The sequence below is a fragment of the Staurois parvus genome, unplaced genomic scaffold (genome assembly GCF_062004578.1).
Source record: "Staurois parvus isolate SC_StPar_1 unplaced genomic scaffold, SC_StPar_1.0 ptg000786l, whole genome shotgun sequence".
NCBI classification, from domain to species: Eukaryota; Metazoa; Chordata; class Amphibia; order Anura; family Ranidae; genus Staurois; species Staurois parvus.
The window spans coordinates 415,454-435,445 of NW_028318582.1; the positions used below are offsets into that span (position 1 = coordinate 415,454).

General features: G+C 44.8%; 1 long non-coding RNA gene across 1 annotated transcript; it reads right to left on the reverse strand.

The window, feature by feature from the left end:
* Nucleotides 1-549: 549 nt before the first annotated feature.
* On the reverse strand, nucleotides 550-11,321 carry LOC149444330 (uncharacterized). Its single transcript, XR_016306529.1, has 2 exons — nucleotides 11,241-11,321; nucleotides 550-765 (listed from the first exon to the last, which is right to left on the reverse strand). It is a non-coding gene; the product is annotated as an uncharacterized LOC149444330 (long non-coding RNA).
* Nucleotides 11,322-19,992: the final 8,671 nt, after the last annotated feature.

Genomic DNA, 19,992 nt, shown 5'->3' on the forward strand with positions numbered 1-19,992 from the left:
AACGAAATATACCAGGGGCATCTCTTGGGGCCCTCGGGCAGTGCCCGAGTTTCCAAATGGTGAGTACGCCCCTGGTTGTGGCTTAGCTGTATCCCTACCTGCGACATTATCAATCATACCCAGTGTACAGTCAGTCTAACATGTTTCAATTACAGCAAGTGGTTTTGCTGAACTGAAATCTAGTGATCAAGAGAAAAACTTGGTTTTGTAAAATATAATTACAGAACTGCATGCAGTTACATTTCTATTTTGCGGTTGTACTGGACCCGAAGCCTCTTAACATGAGCTGTATGTTCCACTGACTGATTGCTTGGTTCAGGCGCATACATGTAGTGTCAGCAGTCTTCTTAATGACATAGAGTTGGAAGATTTAGTGAGGTGTCGATCTCCATTCTTCTGGGTGTGTGCGGTGCCAAGCTAATGTTTATTATGCAGATGATTACAGTCGAGAAATGGAAAGTTACCAAGGAAGTGCGCTAAATCTTGAAAAAGTAATAAAAGCCGTCAAAGCGTCTCACCTTCATATTTATCCCCAGACAAATTCAGAAATACTTTTTTAAATATTTTATTCGCTTTAAATAAAACATTGTCCTTGTAACAGAGCAAGAAATGCAAACAGGAAAACATCATTTCTCTAAGGGCCCCTCCACACTTCTGTGCCCAAAAATGTCATTTCAAGATGCTTTGTTAGAAGTATTATTCCCGTGTTGCAGTGTGTATCGGATGCAGTGAACGGCGTCATTTTAAGTTTTCTGTATGCGCTTTCTAGATGAAAAAACATGCAGTTACGTCCGTTAAAACACAGTAGCAATAAAAGGCAGTGTTCGTTTGTTTTACATGCGCAATTATTTGTTCCTATGGAAGGGGCATTTACATGTAGTCAATATACACCCTCTCAATAAATCTCATGTAAGCTTTAACATGTTCAAAAGTTTGTTCCAGTCTTTTCTAATCTTCAGCTTTCATTTATTTTTATTGGTTTGTAGTACCGTATTTTCCGGCGTATAAAACGACCTTTTACCCCTTGAAAATCTTCTCAAAAGTCGGGGGTCGTCTTATACGCCGGTATACGGCATGCTGACACTTTTTAGGGGGGCGGTGCGGTGCCGCCGCCCCCCCCTTCCAACGGAAGGGACACTAAGTACAGGGGTGGGCAGGGGCTGCTAATTCTTGCCTGGCTCTGGTCCCACGACGATCCGTTCCAAGAAGCGCGGCTGCTCCTTCATTCGGTTTGGCCACTGGATGTTCGTGCGGCTGCTCGGCTCCGCCTCCTCACCGGTGATTGGCTGCCAGAACTGTAGCTCAGGAAAGGCACACATGCGGCCAATTACCAGCGAGGAGATGGAGCCGAGCGGCCCCGCGAAAATCGAGTGAAGGAGCGGCCGGTAAGTGTGCCGTGCAGAGGTGCTGCTGCAACCACATATGCTGGCTGCAGCAGCACCATACTAGAACAGGGGTCAGCAAGTGTAATTGGTGTCAGTGGGAGGAATAGTGCCCCATCATTGGTGTCCCTGACACCAATGTTGGGACACTATTCCTCCCACTGATACCAATGATGGGGCACGATTCCTCCCACTGATACCAATGATGGGGCACGATTCCTCCCACTGACACCAAAGATGGGGCACTATTCCCCCCACTGACACTAATGATGGGGCACTATTCCTCCCACTGATACCAATGATGGGACATGATTCCTGCTACTGACACCAATGATGGGGCACGATTCCTCCCACTGACACCAATGATGGGGCACGATTCGTCGCTCTGACACCAATGATGGGGCACTATTCCTCCCACTAATACCAATGATGGGACACTATTCCTCCCACTGATACCAATGATGGGACACTATTCCTCCCACTGACACCAATGATGGGGCACTATTCCTCCCACTGATACCAATGATGGGACACTATTCCTCCCACTGACACCAATGATGGGGCACTATTCTTCCCACTGGTGTGCATTGGAAGAGGGGTAGTCTTATACGGCGAGTATAGCCCAAACACTACATTTTAACAGGAAAAGTAGGGGGTCGACTTATACGCCGGAAAATACGGTAAATAGAATCAGTGAGCTCTCAGTACTATAGCGGCTGTGGCACATAAAATGTAACCAAATACAACCTCATAAAATTCATATATATATAAAAGTGCAGCGCTAAAAGATATATACTCCAGGCTGGTGACATAAAATGATAACATAATGTAAAAAATTATTATTATACAGCATTGATATAGCGCCAAAGGGTATGCTCAGCGCTGTACAGTAGCAAGGGGGACAGAACATGAGACAAGACAGTAACAATACAATACACGAGGGGTTCGAGGGCCCTGCTCTTTCGAGCTTACATGGTGACAGTTCGTGATAAGGTGCTCGATACAGGAGTTGATGGTGACTTCACATTCCAGTGGTGTAGAATGTACAAATAGTAGAAATACGCACTCACCAGATGCGTATCTTTAAATACGCATCCACTTACACCAAGTGAGACGACTCTGTAGCTGCCTACCACCCAGAGGGAGGAGAGTCTGTTAAGACGGCCCAGCTTATCCGTCCCATCCCGAGAGGGGGACCTCTGGTTATACTGATTATATGTGTATTTAAAGATACGCATCTGGTGAGTGCGTATTTTTACTATTTACTGACACACCACCGGAATGCGAAGTCACCATCAACTCCTGTATTGAGCACCTTATCACGAACTGTCACCATTTTTTACATTATTTTATAATTTTATATCACCAGACTGGAGTATATACAGTTGCAAGAAAAAGTATGTGAACCCCTTGGGATTACGTGGAGTTTTGCATGAATTGGGCATAAAATGTGCTCTGAACGTCATCTAAGTCACAACAATAGAAGAACACAGTCTGCTGAACATAATACTACACAAACATTAGATGTTGCCATGGTTTAATTGCACATAACATGTAAACATTCACAGTGCAGGGAGGAAAAAGTATGTGAACCTTTGGACTTAATAACTGGTTGACCCTCCTTTGGCAGCAATAACCTCAACCAAACGTTTCCTGTAGTTGCAGATCAGACCTGCACAACGATCTGGAGTAATTTTGGACCACTCCTCTTCACAAAACTGTTTCACTGTAGCAATATTCTTGGGATGTCTGGTGTGAATCGCTCTCTTAAGGTCATGCCACAGCATTTCAATCGGGTTGAGGTCAGGACTCTGACTGGGCCACTCCAGAAGGCGTATTCTGTGCTGTTGCAGCCATTGTTTTGTTGAATGACTTGCATGCTTTGGGTCATTGTCCTGTTGCATCACCCATCCTCTGCGGAGCTTCAGTTGGCGGACAGATGGTCGTACGTTTTCCTGCAAAATGTCTTGATAAACTCTGGAATTCATTTTCCCATCAATGACAACAGTCCATCCAGGACCAGAGGCAGCAAAGCAGCTCCAAACCATGATGCTCCCTCCGCCATGTTTTACAGTGGGGATGAGGTTTTGATGTTGGTGTGCTGGGCCTTTTTTTCTCCACACATAGTGTTGTGTGTTCTTCCCAAACAACTCAATCTTGGTTTCATCTGTCCACAGTATATTTTGCCAGTAGTGCTGTGGAACATCCAGGTGCTTTTTTGCAAACTTCAAACATGCTGCAATATTCTTTTTGGACAGCAATGGCTTCCTCCGTGGTGTCCTCCCATGTACTCCATTCTTGTTTAATGTTTTCCTTATTGTAGATGTGTCAACAAAAATGTTAGCATGTGCCAGAGATTTCTGTAGGTCTTTAGCTGACACTCTGGGATTCTTCTTTACCTCATGCAGCATTCTGCGCTGTGCTCTTGCAGTCATTGTTACGGGATGACCGCTCCTAGGGAGAGTAGCAACAGTGCTAAACTTTCTCCATTTGTAGACAGTCTGTCTTACCGTGGACACATGAACATCACGGCTTTTGGAGATACTTTTGTAACCCTTTCCAGCTTCATGCAAGTCAACAATTCTTGATCGTAGGTCTTCTGAGAGCTCTTTTCTGCAAGGCATGGTTCACATCAGACAGTGCTTCTTGAAACCAGCAAACCCAAAACAGGTGTGTGTTTTTGAAGGGCAGGACATCTGTCAGCAACACATCCAATATCATCACACTGATTGGAGTCAAGGTTGCCTCACTGCTGGCTCCAATTAGCTCTGGGAGAAGTCATTAAGCTAGGGCCTCACATACTTTTTCCTCCCTGCACTGTGAATGTTTACATGTTATGTTCAATTAAACTATGGCAACATCTAATGTTTGTGTAGTATTATGTTCAGCAGACTGTGTTCTTCTATTGTTGTGCCTTAGATGACGTTCAGAGCACATTTTATGCCCAATTCATGCAAAACTCCACGTAATCCCAAAGGGTTCACATACTTTTTCTTGCAACTGTATCTTTTAGTATATATGTATTTTTGTTTTATTTCAGGTGCTAACAGAACGCCGTCAATTTACATAGCGCTTTACATATATATTGTACATTCACATCAGTCCCTAACCCTCAAGGGGTGTACAATCTAAGGTCCCTAACTCACATTCATACATACACATACTAGGGACAATTTAGACAGGAGCCAATTCACCTACCAGCATGTCTTTGGAGTGTGGGAGGAAACCGGAGTACCTGGAGGAAATGCAGGCACAGGGAGAACATGCAAACTCCAGGCAGGTGGTGCTTTGTTTGGCATTAGAACCCAGTACTGCTAGGTGGAAGTGCTAACCATTTAGCCACTGTGCTGTGCATTAACGGAAAGTATGTGAATAAATTGCAGCAAATACAACAAACCTTGTGAATGGAAATAAATATTAAACACTCTTCCACCACTGTGTATAGACTACAATGCCCCACCTGTATAAATTCCAACAATTATCTTGCTGTGAAATCCAACATCAGAAGTGAGACTCCTGTGAGTGCTAGATCTTTCCCCACCAATAAATTTGTATCCATAAATGCTTACCGGCTATAGTGAATGCAGGGTTCGGGGAGACCGGCTATAGTGAATGCAGGGTTCGGGGAGACCGGATATAGTGAATGTAGGGTCCGGGGAGACCGGATATAGTGAATGTAGGGTCCGGGGAGACCAGATATAGTGAATGCAGGGTCCGGGGAGACAAGATATTGTGAATGCAGGGTCTGGGGAGACCGGATATAGCGAATGCAGTGTCCGGGGAGAGCAGATATAGTGAATGCAGGGTCCAAGGAGACCAGATATAGTGGACGCAAGGTCTGGTGACCAGATATAGTGGATGCGGGGTCTGGGGGGACCAGATCTAGTGAATGCAGGGTCCGGGGAGACCAGATATAGTGGATGCGGGGTCCGGGGAGACCAGATATAGTGGATGCGGGGTCCGGGGGGACCAGATCTAGTGAATGCGGGGTCCGGGGAGACCAGATAGTGAATGCGGGGTCTGGGGAGACCAGATATAGTGGATGCGGGGTCCGGTGAGACCAGATATAGTGGACGCGGGGTCCGGGGAGACCAGATATAGTGGACGCGGGGTCCGGGGGGACCAGATATAGTGGATGCGGGGTCCGGGGGGACCAGATATAGTGGGTGCGGGGTCCGGGGAGACCAGATATAGTGGATGCGGGGTCCGGGGAGACCAGATATAGTGAATGCGGGGTCTTGGGTTTAGTAACACTTTAATACACCGTGGTGGAAGAGTTAACATTTATCCCCCTTTTCAAGGGTTTATTATGTGCACTGCAATTTGTTCACATATGTTACTATAGATACTTTATATGTAACTTTTTTAAACAGCTGCTGTTTTATGTAAAAAAAATACATTCTTTTTTTGTTTTTGTATGTAAGGTACATTTTGAATGCACGCGGTAGCAAAGATATTTAAGGCTTGATTTGTATATTCATTAAAAGAATACTCGGCGATCCTGCCATATAATCAGGGCTAAAGTTAGGCCCTTCTGGCTTCTGGTGGGTGTAAAATCTGCTACCACATTTCTAGATCTTTTTTGCACATATCAAAGTTCAAAACACAGATAGATGAGTTTAAATAGATGATGATAGGCAGTCATCATACGAGCTGTCTTACCATTAAAATATACAGTATCATGGAGGTTATCAAGTGGCAGTTATATATAGTGCATTCAAATGTCGAAGTCTCAAGAGGGCACTTGAAGAAGCAAGCTGCATAAAACATTTTGTGTCGCCTACTTAAAAGCACGCTGAATATTTTCAGTATTGCATCTGATCATCAAGTAAAGGATCAACTAGAATTACAACTGGTGGATAAAATTAATTTTTTGGTCAATTTTATCCTTTTCTTTTTCAATTTGTAACTTAAGCCATTAGAAAACTTTGAATGCAAAGAAGAGATTGGAAAGTCTCCTGCAATCTGACACCTTACATGTCCCTACGCTTTTTATTACCAATAGTCTGAAACACTGACGCCATTTTTAAAGTGTCCAGATCCTTCTTTTTTTTTTAAATTCTGCTTATTGAATTTTCCAAATTGTTTGAGAAATACGAAACAGAGCCTTTGGGCATACCCTGGCTTGACGTAAACAGTAACACGGGTTGTACTTCCTGACTAAGGCTCTGTTCCCACTAGTGCGCCCCCAAAGTCGTGTGATAGAGTGCGACTTTGGAGTACGACCTTGATATGACTTCTACGCGCCTTTACACTCTTTGAATCAAAGTCACATCAAGGTAGTGCAGGCACTTTTTCTAAGTCGCACTGTTTGGAACAGGTGCCATTGAAATCGGTGGACTGTGACTTGTCATGCAACTTTGTGTCCAGGTTGCATTAGTGGGAACAGAACCTAAATGTAAATACAGAAAGCAACCAAACAATTGTTCAGGTCCAAAAAGTATGAAGAAATGGCAACAGGAGACAAATCCTCTGGTAGAATTCCTTGGTGCCACAGAGAGATAGTATCAGAGAAAATAAAATATCCCCAATCAAGGAAGACAGATAGGGGTTTATTTACTAAAGCTGGAGAGTCCAAAATCAGACTCCCTCCTGCATAGAAACCAATCAGCTTCCAGGTTTCATTGCCAAAGCTTCATTGAACAAGCTGAGGTTAGAAGCTGATTGGTTTCTATGCAGAAGGGAGTCTGATTTTGGACTCTCCAGCTTTAGTAAATAAACCCCATAGTGTCCTTCTCAAAAAAAATGTACTAGGCAAGTACAGAATACTGTGTGGTGGTGTATCATCCCCTAGGAAGGTTCAAGTGACCAGTAAAGGGGCACCTAGAGGAATACCAAATCTGCATTCATTCCAACTGTAGTGTCTGAGTTTACCCATAGATCCCGCACCTTGTTACATTTTCTCAGACAGCCCTGTGAGAGGTAAGTTGCCTTGTGAGGGGGAACAGAGTTGATCAGGGCTTTCCAGTAGTTAAGGGTAGGAGCTTGATCAGACTTCCGTTGCAATACTATAGTCTTCCTAGCATAAAATAACAGCAAACCAAGGAAGGTCTTAGTTGCACGTGTAAACAATAAGGGGTCTTCCAGCCCCAATATACAAACTCCATTGTCATCGGAATAGATGTACAGATCCTCTCACTTTAAAGAGGAACTGAACTCCACAATCTCTGCCCAAAAAAGGCAGGTAGAAAACAAAGGACTAGTCACCAGTCTTGCCTGTGATCTCCTTGCAGCCAGTCTTTCCTGCTTACTGACTTGCCATGTCTTGTTCTCCACTGTCTAATTGTGAAGGTGGCCATCTTGGGAGAGGTAGGGCTTTGCTTCCTCATGTCAGATCCTCCAGCAAAGGGAGAGCAGGGTACAGCACAGTGGTGACAACACCAAATGTCACTCCAGGTCTAGTCAATAGTGTCAAAGACAGCGGTACCTTGAATGATCTCACACTGCAGATAGGGCTATGAGGTGACAAAACATGAGTGCCTAGGCACAGGAAGTACATTGCTAATTTCAGGCAAAATTTAGGAAGATAACTCTTTCAGTACATTGCATAGAAATAACATATGTATTCCCTAACATAGAGGAATGTCACAGTTCAGTTTCACTTTAATGGCACGTGGAACTATGCTACGGTTTGCATTTTGGCCAAAACCTGACTCATTCAATTTCAGCTCAAACTACTTTTTTGCAAATGTTGTGCTTGACTTCTTCTATCTCTCAAGACTTCTGAGTAATCTTTTAAAGTGAAGGTTTCCCTTATTATCCATGGAAAGACTTGTAAGGCATGAAACAGGTAAAACGTTTAATTAGAACATTTTTGACATATAGTTTTCACTAAAGTTTAACTCTGCTTTCTTTCTCATCATCTTCTCAGTTTAAATTGCCAAGGTTGTCAACAGGCTTACAACCCAATAAACACTGTATGGTGGGTAGCATGCTCTCCTCTGTTTTGGGTGCAATTAAAGCGGGGGTGCCAGTTGAGGTAGGGTGAGACAGCATTGATGTAAAAGTCAAATAAAGTCCATCTCTAGGCAAAAAAAAAAATCCCAGTCACTTCTTTTACGTTACCTGAAACTGCTGACATATGACCCTCCCTGCAGCTTCTTCCAAAAGTTGGGACCGGTGATCCACTGCTGCAGTTTAAGCTCACCAACTGGTCTTTTGCTGCCCCTCAAGTTGTAACATTGTGATGCAGTCCAGGGGCGGACTGACAACTCATGGGGCCCCTGGGCAATAGGGGATCATGGGGCCCCTATGTCCTTGCCCAAACTCACAAAAGCCTATGAAAAAGGTACCAAGGGCATCTCATGGGGCCCCCTACTGACCCTGGGCCCTTGGGCAGTGCCCGAGTTTCCAAATGGTCAGTTCGCCCCTGATGCAGTCTCTTCAAGGATAAAAGACCCTTGAGGATCCCATTCTTGGACTCTTTTGTCAGCCGAAGTGAAGTGAAGTATCAACGTAATCCTGGAAGTGGTGAAGGCACTACAAGAACTTCTACAGACTGAAGAAAAAAGAACTTCAACCCGGCCTGTTATGTGACTGGAGTTTGAGTTAAGAAAACAGGGCTTTTAGTTTACAAATCTAAAGGTAAAGACTGGCTGCAGTCCGAAGAAAATTCAATGGGCTGTCGCTGGGGAGGAGTACACCGAGGAAGTAACAGCTAATGCTCTGTCTCTCCAATCTAAGCATTGAAAGTGTGATCTCTGTAACTTACAGTTGTGATGAGATAGCGATAACTCCAATCTTAGTTGAATATCACAGGCAGTGACTCGATCCAGACGACACCTTGTAGATCTTGTGAAGTGTATTCCATAAACTGAGAGACTCTTACAACAATGAACATCGGATAGGTCAAAAGATCATAATGTGATCTACTCCAAAGACATGAGGCTTGAAGCTGAGGTGCATTACTGGGAAAATGAACAAAAGGGTGGGGCTATCTGTACAGCATGAACTAAACCAAAAGAAAGGGAGGAGCAGAGACAAAATACAAAGAACACTTAACCCCCCTAGCGGTATTCCCGAGTGTAGCTCGGGGTAAAGTTTCAGCACCACAAGCGGTAACCCCCCCCCCCCCCCCAGCTACACTCGGGAATACACTGCAGTGTTGCTCCGGGATCTCTTCTTCGCTTACCTTGTCCTGCGCTCCCGCTATGTCCCCCCTGCAGTGTCCCCGGCCATCTCCTCCGGCCGATGCCGGCATCTGTCTTCGGGGTTCCGTTCCCTGCGATGTCAGGACGTACGGGGGACGGAACCGGCAGGAAATTTAAAAATGTCAAAAAGTGACATTCACTAAATACACTAAAATCACATAGTATAACATTCCTGTATCAAACCATTTCACATACATTTTGTCCCGAGTGCTTTGTCCGGCGCCCTGCCTGCATTTATATTGTTCTTTCTGCCTGGAAACTGAGAAACGTCCATGGCGTCCAAAAAGCGTCCCTTTAGGTCAAAAGCGGTTTTAGACCGGCTAGAGAACAGCGATAGTAAATCAGAACCACTTGCAGAATTGAGTGATAATGATTCGTGGGGGAAATTCGTCATCAGACACTGAAAACGATTCTGCGACTTTGCTCAGCAATGTGCGAACGTGGCGCTATATTTCAAATTTCAGTGTTTTTTGTTTGATTATATTATTGAATTAAATGTATTATTAATATTAATTTTTATGATTATTTATTATATTATAATTTATGATTTCGTGTTTCAAATTTTAACATACCCGGGATGTTTACTAGACTCTTGTTCGGACAGATTTCAGTGAGTTATTCCGAAAAAATTACAGGCCTACAATAAAAAAAACTACATATTTCCATGCAAAAAAATGTACCGCTTTGAGCACAGAAATACTGACATAATCAGACTGCTAGGGAGTCTACAGGCATATAACAGTCATGTGAAACATGACCAGGGGCGGACTGACCATTTGGAAACTCGGGCACTGCCCGAGGGCTCGGGGTCAGTAGGGGGCCCCATGAGATGCCCCTGGTACCTTTTTCATAGGCTTTTTTGAGTTTGGGCAAGGACACAGGGGCCCCATGATCCCCTATTGCCCGGGGGCCCCATGAGTTGTCAGTCCGCCCCTGAACATGACCACTAATGTTGACACTCTTACCTTTTAGTGCTGACCTCTGGCAGACGAATTCGGAGCAAACATTAACAATTTTGGTGTGGAGGCTCGACAGAATTTTAATGTGTCTACGACACCCATTATGAATCCCTCCTCCTTTCGATTTCATTGCCAAAGTTTGAGACAGGTTTACTTTTCAATGTTCTCTTTTTATTTTAAATACATTCTCATCATGCCTTCCTAATTGTAGTTTGGTCAAACAATCATAAACAAAATGCTAAGAAATGATTGTAATTAGGGTGTATGATGTAGGGCAGCACAGTGGCTAAATGGTTAGCGCTTCTGCCTGGCAGTACTAGGGTCATTGGTTCGAATCCCAACCACAACACCACCTGCCTGGAGTTTGCATGTTCTCCCGCCCCTGTGTGGGTTTCCTCCGGGTACTCCGGTTTCCTCCCACACTCCAAAGACATGCCGGTAGGTGAATTGGCTCCTGTCTAAATTGTCCCTAGTATGTGTATGTATGAATGTAAGTTAGGGACCTTAGATTGTACGCCCCTTGAGGGTTAGGGACCTTAGATTGTACGCCCCTTGAGGGTTAGGGACCTTAGATTGTACGCCCCTTGAGGGTTAGGGACCTTAGATTGTACGCCCCTTGAGGGTTAGGGACCTTAGATTGTACGCCCCTTGAGGGTTAGGGACTGATGTGAATGTACAATATATATGTAAAGTGCTGTGTAAATTGACGGCACTATATAAGTACCTGAAATAAATAAAGGTATTCTTACTTTACAAGGGAGAAGAACGCATCCAGGGCAAAATTCCTGGGAAAGACATTTGTTTAAAAAGATTGACTTTATCCGTTTCCTGTTAACATGGGATAGAGAATAAGTTAGAGGAAGAAATAATAAATGAGCCCCCAAAAGATATGTAGCTCTCCGTACGGCTAACCCTTACCTCTCTATCTACAACGCGTTTTACAATCGTGTACGAAGTGCCAACGACCAGCCGATGTTAGGAGCAGCTTCCAGGCTTAGATTTTACATACTGCAGCCAATGTATAAACATTATTATAATGACCATTTATTTAGAGGGTGTTGATGTACAACATGGAATTCTGGAAGCTGAAAGAACAATGACCGTTAGTGGAACTGTCAGCAGATTCCTCGAAACAGTAAGGAAATGAGGCAGACTGTGTGCAGAAGAATATTGATATCTCAGGGGCTTTCAAAAGGGATTCAAGTAAACTGACAAAGTTTCCAGTGGTTTCTATACGTAAAGTAGACCTAGCATCAGATCTTTATTTCCACGGTGAGTGGATGTATTTTTAAGTAGATGTAAATCCAAATTTATTTTATTTATTTCAGGTACTTGTATAGCGCCATCAATTTACACAGCACTTTACATATATATTGTACATTCACATCAGTCCCTAACCCTCAAGGGGCATACAATCTAAGGTCCCTAACCCTCAAGGGGTGTACAATCTAAGGTCCCTAACTCACATCCATATACAAGGGCCAATTTTAGACAGGATCCAATTAACCTACCAGCATGTCTTAGGAGTGTGGGAGAAAACCCACGCAGGCACAGGGAGAACATGCAAACTCCAGGCAGGAGTGAATGCAGGGTCTGGGGAGAACGAAGATAGTGAATTCAGGGTCCGGGAGGAGCGGATATAGTGAATTCAGGGTCCGGGGAGACTGGATATAGTGAATTCAGGGTCCGGGGAGAGCGGATCTAGTGAATTCAGGGTCCGGGGAGAGCGGATATAGTGAATGCAGGGTCCGGGGAGACCGAATCTAGTGAATGCAGGGTCCGGGGAGAGCGGATCTAGGGAATGCGGGGTCCGGGGAGAGCGGATCTAGGGAATGCGGGGTCCGGGGAGAGCGGATATAGTGAATGCGGGGTCCGGGGAGACCAGATATAGTGAATGTGGGGTCCGGGGAGACCGGATATAGTGAATGCAGGGTCCGGGGAGACCGGATATAGTGAATGCAGGGTCTGGGGAGAGCAGATCTAGTGAATGCCAGGTCTTGGGACTATGAATATAGTGCAGTACAGTCTAAGGTCCCTAACTCACATTCATACATACACATACTAGGGCCAATTTAGACAGGAGCCAATTCACCTACCAACATGTCTTTGGAGTGTGGGAGGAAACCAGAGTACCTGGAGGAAACCCACACAGGTACAGGGAGAACGTGCAAACTCCAGGCAGGAGGTGCCATGGCTGGGATTCAAACCAACGACCCGAGTACTGCCAGGTGGAAGTGCTAACCCTTTAGCCACTGTGCTGCTCATAGTTTTAGTAAATCTCTCTCTTTATCTAAGCATTGTCAATGGCAAACCCAAATACTCACGTGGGGATGGACTCAACATATGATATATAGCCACATCTCAGATGTCCTGGAACGTGCACACCTTGCTGCCCTAAAAGGACCGGGGAAGTCCAAATGCACTGAAACCAAACAGGAGGAGACCCACGCAGGCACAGGGAGAACATGCAAACTCCAGGCAGGAGGTGCTGTGGCTGGGATTCGAACCAACGACCCGAGTACTGCCAGGCGGAAGTGCTAACCATTTATCCACTGTGCTGCCCATATCAAATAGAAGAAGTTTATGATGCACAGTACTTTAGCGAACTATTCTAATAGGATGAGTGGAGTTAAAAAAAATGGAAGGAATGGCAGAGGCGCCTGGTGTGGTGTGTCTAAGGATGGGTTGGGGTCATCAAGTTGGATCAGCCTTTCTCAAGCTTTTCAACTCAGAGGAACCTGTGAAATAACCTTTCAGTCTCAAAGAACCTCTGCTAAAAATGACTATATCTCCAACTCATGGTACATTAGTGTGATGGTCGGTGGGAAGAATGCTCCTTACACTTGTGGTCATTGGGAAGTATTACCTCCTTACAGATAGCTAAAAAGATGAGTGGTGTCAGTGGGAACTTATCTGAGAGGTAGAAATGAATCAAGGAACCTCCAGCCATCTCTGGAGGAACCCTAGAGTTTCGTGAAACCCAGAGTTAGACCAACATCAAATAGCTTTATTTCACCAAACAAGGCGCCTTGTGACACAGATACACTCAGGTGAAAGAGAAAACCGAGAAAAGTAGATGGCGAGTTATAGCTACAAAACGCGTCTTTTGTGAAATAAAGCTATCTGATGTTCATCTTGATGACTCGGACCCATCCTTAGACACACCACACTGGATGATTCTGCCATTCATTACACCAACTGGCTTTTTACCTCCCCGCTCCTGGTCCAATACCCACCTCAGAACCCATAGAGGATCCATGATTGGGACCCTGTGGCATTGAGGGTGTATAATTTTACCCTGCGTGTAGACAGGGCTTTTTCTCCACCTGCGTTTACGGTTGCGTGGTTCAACCTGACTAGGTCACCGCAAACTCACCAGACTTAAGTCATTTTTTTCTTTTCTGTTTTTCCTTTCTCCTATTTGAGGAAATAGCTACATTTAAATACATACTACACTATAAGGCAGGGCTTAAAATTTCAAGGCCTGAGCTACTAGCCAGGCCTTAAGAGTTAATCGCCACCAACAAACACATACAGAGACACCTGTACACACAGACATGTACATACACACACAGAAACCTGTACACACACGCACAGAGACACATGTACACACACATACAGACACATGTATACACACACAGACACGCATACACACAGATACATGTACATACATACACAGAAATACACACGCACAGACACATGTGCATACACAGACAAATGTACACACAGACACATGTATGTATATACACACAAACACATGTACATGCGCACACAGACACATGTACACATACATGTACATGCATAGACACGTACAGATACACACACACCTAAAAAAAAGTTGCAGTACTTCGTTGTTCACTCACAGAGCTGGGTACTTCACTCTAGGGGGAGGCAGAGAGCACAGCACACGTTCCTTCCTTTGCTCTCACTGTACTCAGCTATTGAGCAATCTGAAGGCTCCCAGTGCCAATGACAGATCTGGCCTGAGCTCCGAGCCTGCTCAGCAAGTTGGCCCTGGGGGACACACATAATTTCATCATAATTTCCACTCGCCATTGGCAAGCAAACGAGTGGAAATTTCAAGGCCTGCTATAAGGGCTCCCCTACCTTTCCTTTATTTCTTTTCTGGTGGATACCTCAGGCCTTTTTATGGGTTTGCTTTCTTGGTCTGACCTCTTGGACCTTTGAGGACCACCACCACCTGAATCCCATGTGTTCTTCTTATAGTCCTTATTTGTTACATCTCAGTGCTGCTGATCTCCTGCAGCCACTTGAAGCCATTTCCTGTCTGCATATACTACAGCGATGGCTGCTTGCTTAGCATTTCTCAGTGTAGGCTTCCTGATGGTGACAACAGTGGACCATGCCTGGGTAATGTGTGTTGAAGGAGCCACATGTAATCTTCCACAGAAAGCATGTGACAGGGTGATAATGCAGGGGCAGAACTGGGAGACAGTGGGGTAGATTTACCAAAACTGGAGAGTAAAAAATGCAGCTGTGGATGGTAGCCAATCAGATTCTAACTTCAGCTTTTTCAATTAAGTTGTGACAAAAACCCCAGAAGCTGATTGGTTTCTGTGCAGCACCAGATTTTGCACTCTTCAGTTTTATTCATCACAGGTACTTATATAGTGCTGTCGATTTACACAGCGCTTTACATATATATTGTACATTCACATCAGTCCCTAACCCTCAAGGGGTGTACAATCTAAGGTCCCTAACTCACATTCATACATACACATACTAGGAGCCAATTCAGACAGGAGCCAATTCACCTACCAGCATGTGTTTGGAGTGTGGGAGGAAACCGGGGTACCCGGAGGAAACCCACGCAGGCACAGGGAGAACATGCAAACTCCAGGCAGGTGGTGCCGTGGTTGGGATTCAAACCAACGACCTGAGTACTGCCAGGCGGAAGTGCTAACCATTTAGTCACTGTGCTGCCCGTAGTTTTAGTAAATCTCCCTCTTTCTCTATGCATTGTCAACGGGAAACCCAAATACTCACGTGGGGATGGACTCAACATATGGTATATAGCCACATCGCGGATGTTCTGGAACGTGCACGCCTTGCTGCCCTCAAAGGACCGGGGAAGTCCAAATGCACTGAAAACAGAGGGTGCACCACCCTAATACATTACCTTAACCCCTTCCATACCGGGCACTTGTACCCCTTTCCTGCCCGGCCAATTTTCAGGTTTCAGCGCTCTCACACTTTGAATGACAATTGCGCGGTCATACAACATTGTACCCAAACTAAAATTTTATCATTTTCTTCACACAACTAGAGCTTTCTTTTGGTGGTATTTAGTCACCGCTGGGGTTTTTATTTTTTGCTAAATTAACAAAAAACGACCGAAATTTTTAAAAACAAAATCACATTTTTCTTTGTTTCTGTTGTAAAAGTTTGCAAATAAATAATTGTTCTTCATAAATTTAGGCCGAGATGTATTCTGCTACATGTCTTTGGTGAAAATAACCCAAATTAGGATGTATTATTTAGTTTGTAGGAAAGTTATAGAGTTCACAAACTATGGTATAGATCTGAATATTGATCAATCCTGAAGTACTGACAGCCAATCTAATTTCTTGAGGTCCAAGAATGTCAGGACAGTACAGATATCCCCCAAATGTCAGAACAGTACAGATACCCCCCAAATGTCAGGACAGTACAGATATCCCCCAAATGTCAGGACGGTACAGATATCCCCCAAATGTCAGGACAGGACAGATATCCCCCAAATGACCCTTTTTTAGAAAGTAGACAGTCCGACTTATTTCATAACAGGCATGGCGAGTTTTTTTGAAGTTGTAATTTTTTTGTAATTTTTCGGAAAATGAAGAAATTAAAAAAATTATTTTCATTTTTTTTTTTTACATACTGTCACCAGTGCAGTACAGCGTCATCATATAACTGGCATGGCGGTGATCAGGGACACTGACTGGTGACAGTACGAAAAAAAAAATTGATGATCGTTTTTTATTATTTTTAATTTTTTATTTAATTTTTTTTTCTCTTTTTTTTTCATATTTCACTATGACCAAAGTAGTACAATGTTACCATAGTAACATTGTACTACTTTGGGGAAGTGATCAGTATTTTTTTTTTTTTACACAATTTGCTTATAGCAAAGAATTCACTTGAATGACATTGATTCATTCTGGGGGTTTTTTTGTGCTTTGCTGTGAGTTGGCCATGGGTAATCACATGACACAGCTGGGCTGTGATTGGTCCAGCTTGTGCTGACCATTCACAGCTAGATACCCTTGTATACAATGGATGGCATGAAAGGAAGCCATCCATTGTATACAACTGTCATGTGACCTGCTATGATTGGTCACAGCAGGTTACATGGTACTGGCAAAGGGGCCGGTACACAGATCTGTCATCGGCCGTGTCCGAGGTACACGACCAGTGACCGATCGCACCGCAGCGTGGCCCTGCGGGCATGCGCAATGCGCGTTCCTGAAAGGACGCCATATGGCTTCCACCCAGAGGGACAAGCTGTTCGTCTGGCCTCCATCTGGCAATAGGCGGGGCGGCAACTGGTTAAAAAGCATTTATTAAAAAGAATAATAATAGGTATTGTACTCACAAATTACAATAATGTCAAAGGCACATCATGAAAGAACGGCACTGTCCAACCCACACTACGTAACTGTCCACAATGGGAACCCTGAACTTCCGTTTCAAGCACTTGCCTCTTCCTCAGAGCCAACCTGGTCACCCTAGGACCATCATGACATGATCACCAGGTATTCTTCTAATTTGATGTCCTCCAAGAATGCGCTCTCCTGCGCGTCCCCTTTGTACAACCTACGTTTTCGTGGAGCGGGTCCGGTGTCACCCCGTATAGGTTGCATGCCGACGATCCCCGCAGGATGGATGGGATCTGCGGATTGGGAAGGATAATGGATCAGACTCTGATTCAATATACTCAATCCGCAAATCCGATCCATCCTGCGAGGATCGTCGGCATGCAACCTATACGGGGTGACACCGGACCCGCTCCACGAAAAGATAAGTTGTAAAGCAAGTCGACCATCCCCGCAGGTAGGATCGGATCTGCGGATTGGGGACCATAATGGATCGGAGTCTGATCCATTATGCTCAATCTGCAGATCCGATCCATCCTGCGGGGATCGTCGGAGGGGGTGTCACCAAGTGTTATCGCACCGGGTGACACCAACCCTAGGGACGCCTCTGCTTACGCCAATCTGTGCAAAGAGTAAGTGGTTTCTCCTTGTCTGGGCGTGATCCGACACTGACCTCAGCACGTGTAAATGACAGACTTCCTCGGACCGGTTCCTGTCCTTGTCATTGTTTTGTCTGTGAATGCCCTGAACTGCGTGCAACCCTTCATCTCTGCGTGCCTCCAGACGGAGTATGTTCTGTGTCAATCCTCCTTGGTTGGGTCCTGGCAGCAAAGTCCTCTCCAACCTCTCCACCGTGATACAAAATAACCAGCTACCGGAATCTGTCATAAGCAGCTAATACCAAGCTGTGCTTTTCTGTACTCCAAATTATCGATTTGTTTACTTTGGGAAATTAGAAAGGATATAAAGTGCAAGAAAATGTAACAGATTCTAACAGCGCTTACTTCTTAGTGCAGCCTTAGTCCTCCTGCACACGGGACGTTTCACAGCGGATGTTCTTGGCTTTTGACATTTTTTTCTACAGCCAGTAAACCCCCCAACATGTTATCCTATGTGTCCATCCCCGGCATGTTATCCTATGTGTCCATCCCCGGCGTGTTATCCTGTGTGTCCATCCCCGGCATGTTATCCTGTGTGTCCATCCCCGGCATGTTATCCTATGTGTGTCCATCCCCGGCGTGTTATCCTGTGTGTTCATCTCCGGCATGTTATCCTGTGTGTCCATCTCCAGCATGTTATCCTATGTGTCCATCCCCGGCATGTTATCCTATGTGTCCATCCCCGGCGTGTTATCCTGTGTGTCCATCCCCGGCGTGTTATCCTGTGTGTTCATCTCCGGCATGTTATCCTGTGTGTCCATCCCCGGCATGTTATCCTATGTGTCCATCTCCGGCATGTTATCCTATGTGTCCATCCCCGGCATGTTATCCTATGTGTCCATCCCCGGCATGTTATCCTATGTGTTCATCTCCGGCATGTTATCCTATGTGTCCATCCCCGGCATGTTATCCTATGTGTCCATCCCCGGCATGTTATCCTATGTGTTCATCTCCGGCATGTTATCCTGTGTGTCCATCCCCGGCGTGTTATCCTGTGTGTCCATCCCCGGCGTGTTATCCTATGTGTCCATCCCCGGCATGTTATCCTATGTGTCCATCCCCGGCATGTTAACCTATGTGTCCATCCCCGGCATGTTATCCTGTGTGTCCATCCCCGGCATGTTATCCTGTGTGTCCATCCCCGGCATGTTATCCTGTGTGTCCATCCCCGGCATGTTATCCTGTGTGTCCATCCCCGGCGTGTTATCTTGTGTGTCCATCCCCCGGTGTGTTATCCTAGGTGTCCATCCCCGGCATGTTATACTGTGTGTCCATCCCCGGCATGTTATCCTAGGTGTCCATCCCCGGCATGTTATCCTATGTGTCCATCCCCGGCATGTTATCCTATGTGTCCATCCCCGTCATGTTATCCTACGTGTCCATCCCCGGCATGTTATCCTATGTGTCCATCCCCAGCATGTTATCCTATGTGTGTCCATCCCCGGCATGTTATCCTATGTGTGTCCATCCCCAGCATGTTATCCTATGTATGTCCATCCCCAGCATGTTCTCCTGTGTGTCCATCCCCGGCATGTTATCCTATGTGTGTCCATCCCCGGCATGTTATCCTATGTGTGTCCATCCCCGGCATGTTATCCTATGTGTGTCCATGCACACATAGACTGGAATCAGCGTTTTTTTAGTGTAAAAAAAAAACAAATAGTGGGTTTCTAGAGGAGTTTTATAGCTGTAAAAACACTCCAATGCTGAAAAATGCAGTAAATCGCGGAAAACCAGAATTTGTGGACTTTTTTTAGCAAAAAAAAATAATTTTGCAAGCCAGCTGGTGGCTGCTGATCATTGTGGAGTTTTGTAATGGTCTCTTTTTTTTTTTTCTCTGGTCACTACAGTTAATTTCTATTTAGTTAATATATATTTTGTCTTTAGTATTGGTGCTGGCAGCATCTTATGGCACTTATTTTTGCAAATGACAAGAAATTCAGCAGTCTCATTTTGTGTTGATTTAATATCTTCTACTGTTTTTTTAAAAATTTGTATACTTTTTTTATTTTTTTTGGGGGGGGGGGGGGATGGCACAAATAGCTGGGCTCGCTTAGGGCACAAAATAGTCTAGCACCGGCCCCGAGAGCAGGTAAGTATAAATCTGTTTGTTATTAAAAAAAATAATTCCTGTGCAAGTCACATGCAAATTCTGAGCGGTGCAATTTCAGCCTTACAAAATTTTTGTATGGCTCAAATCGCACTGCATCCGCACCAAAAAGGAGCAGGACCCTTTTTTTGGGTCC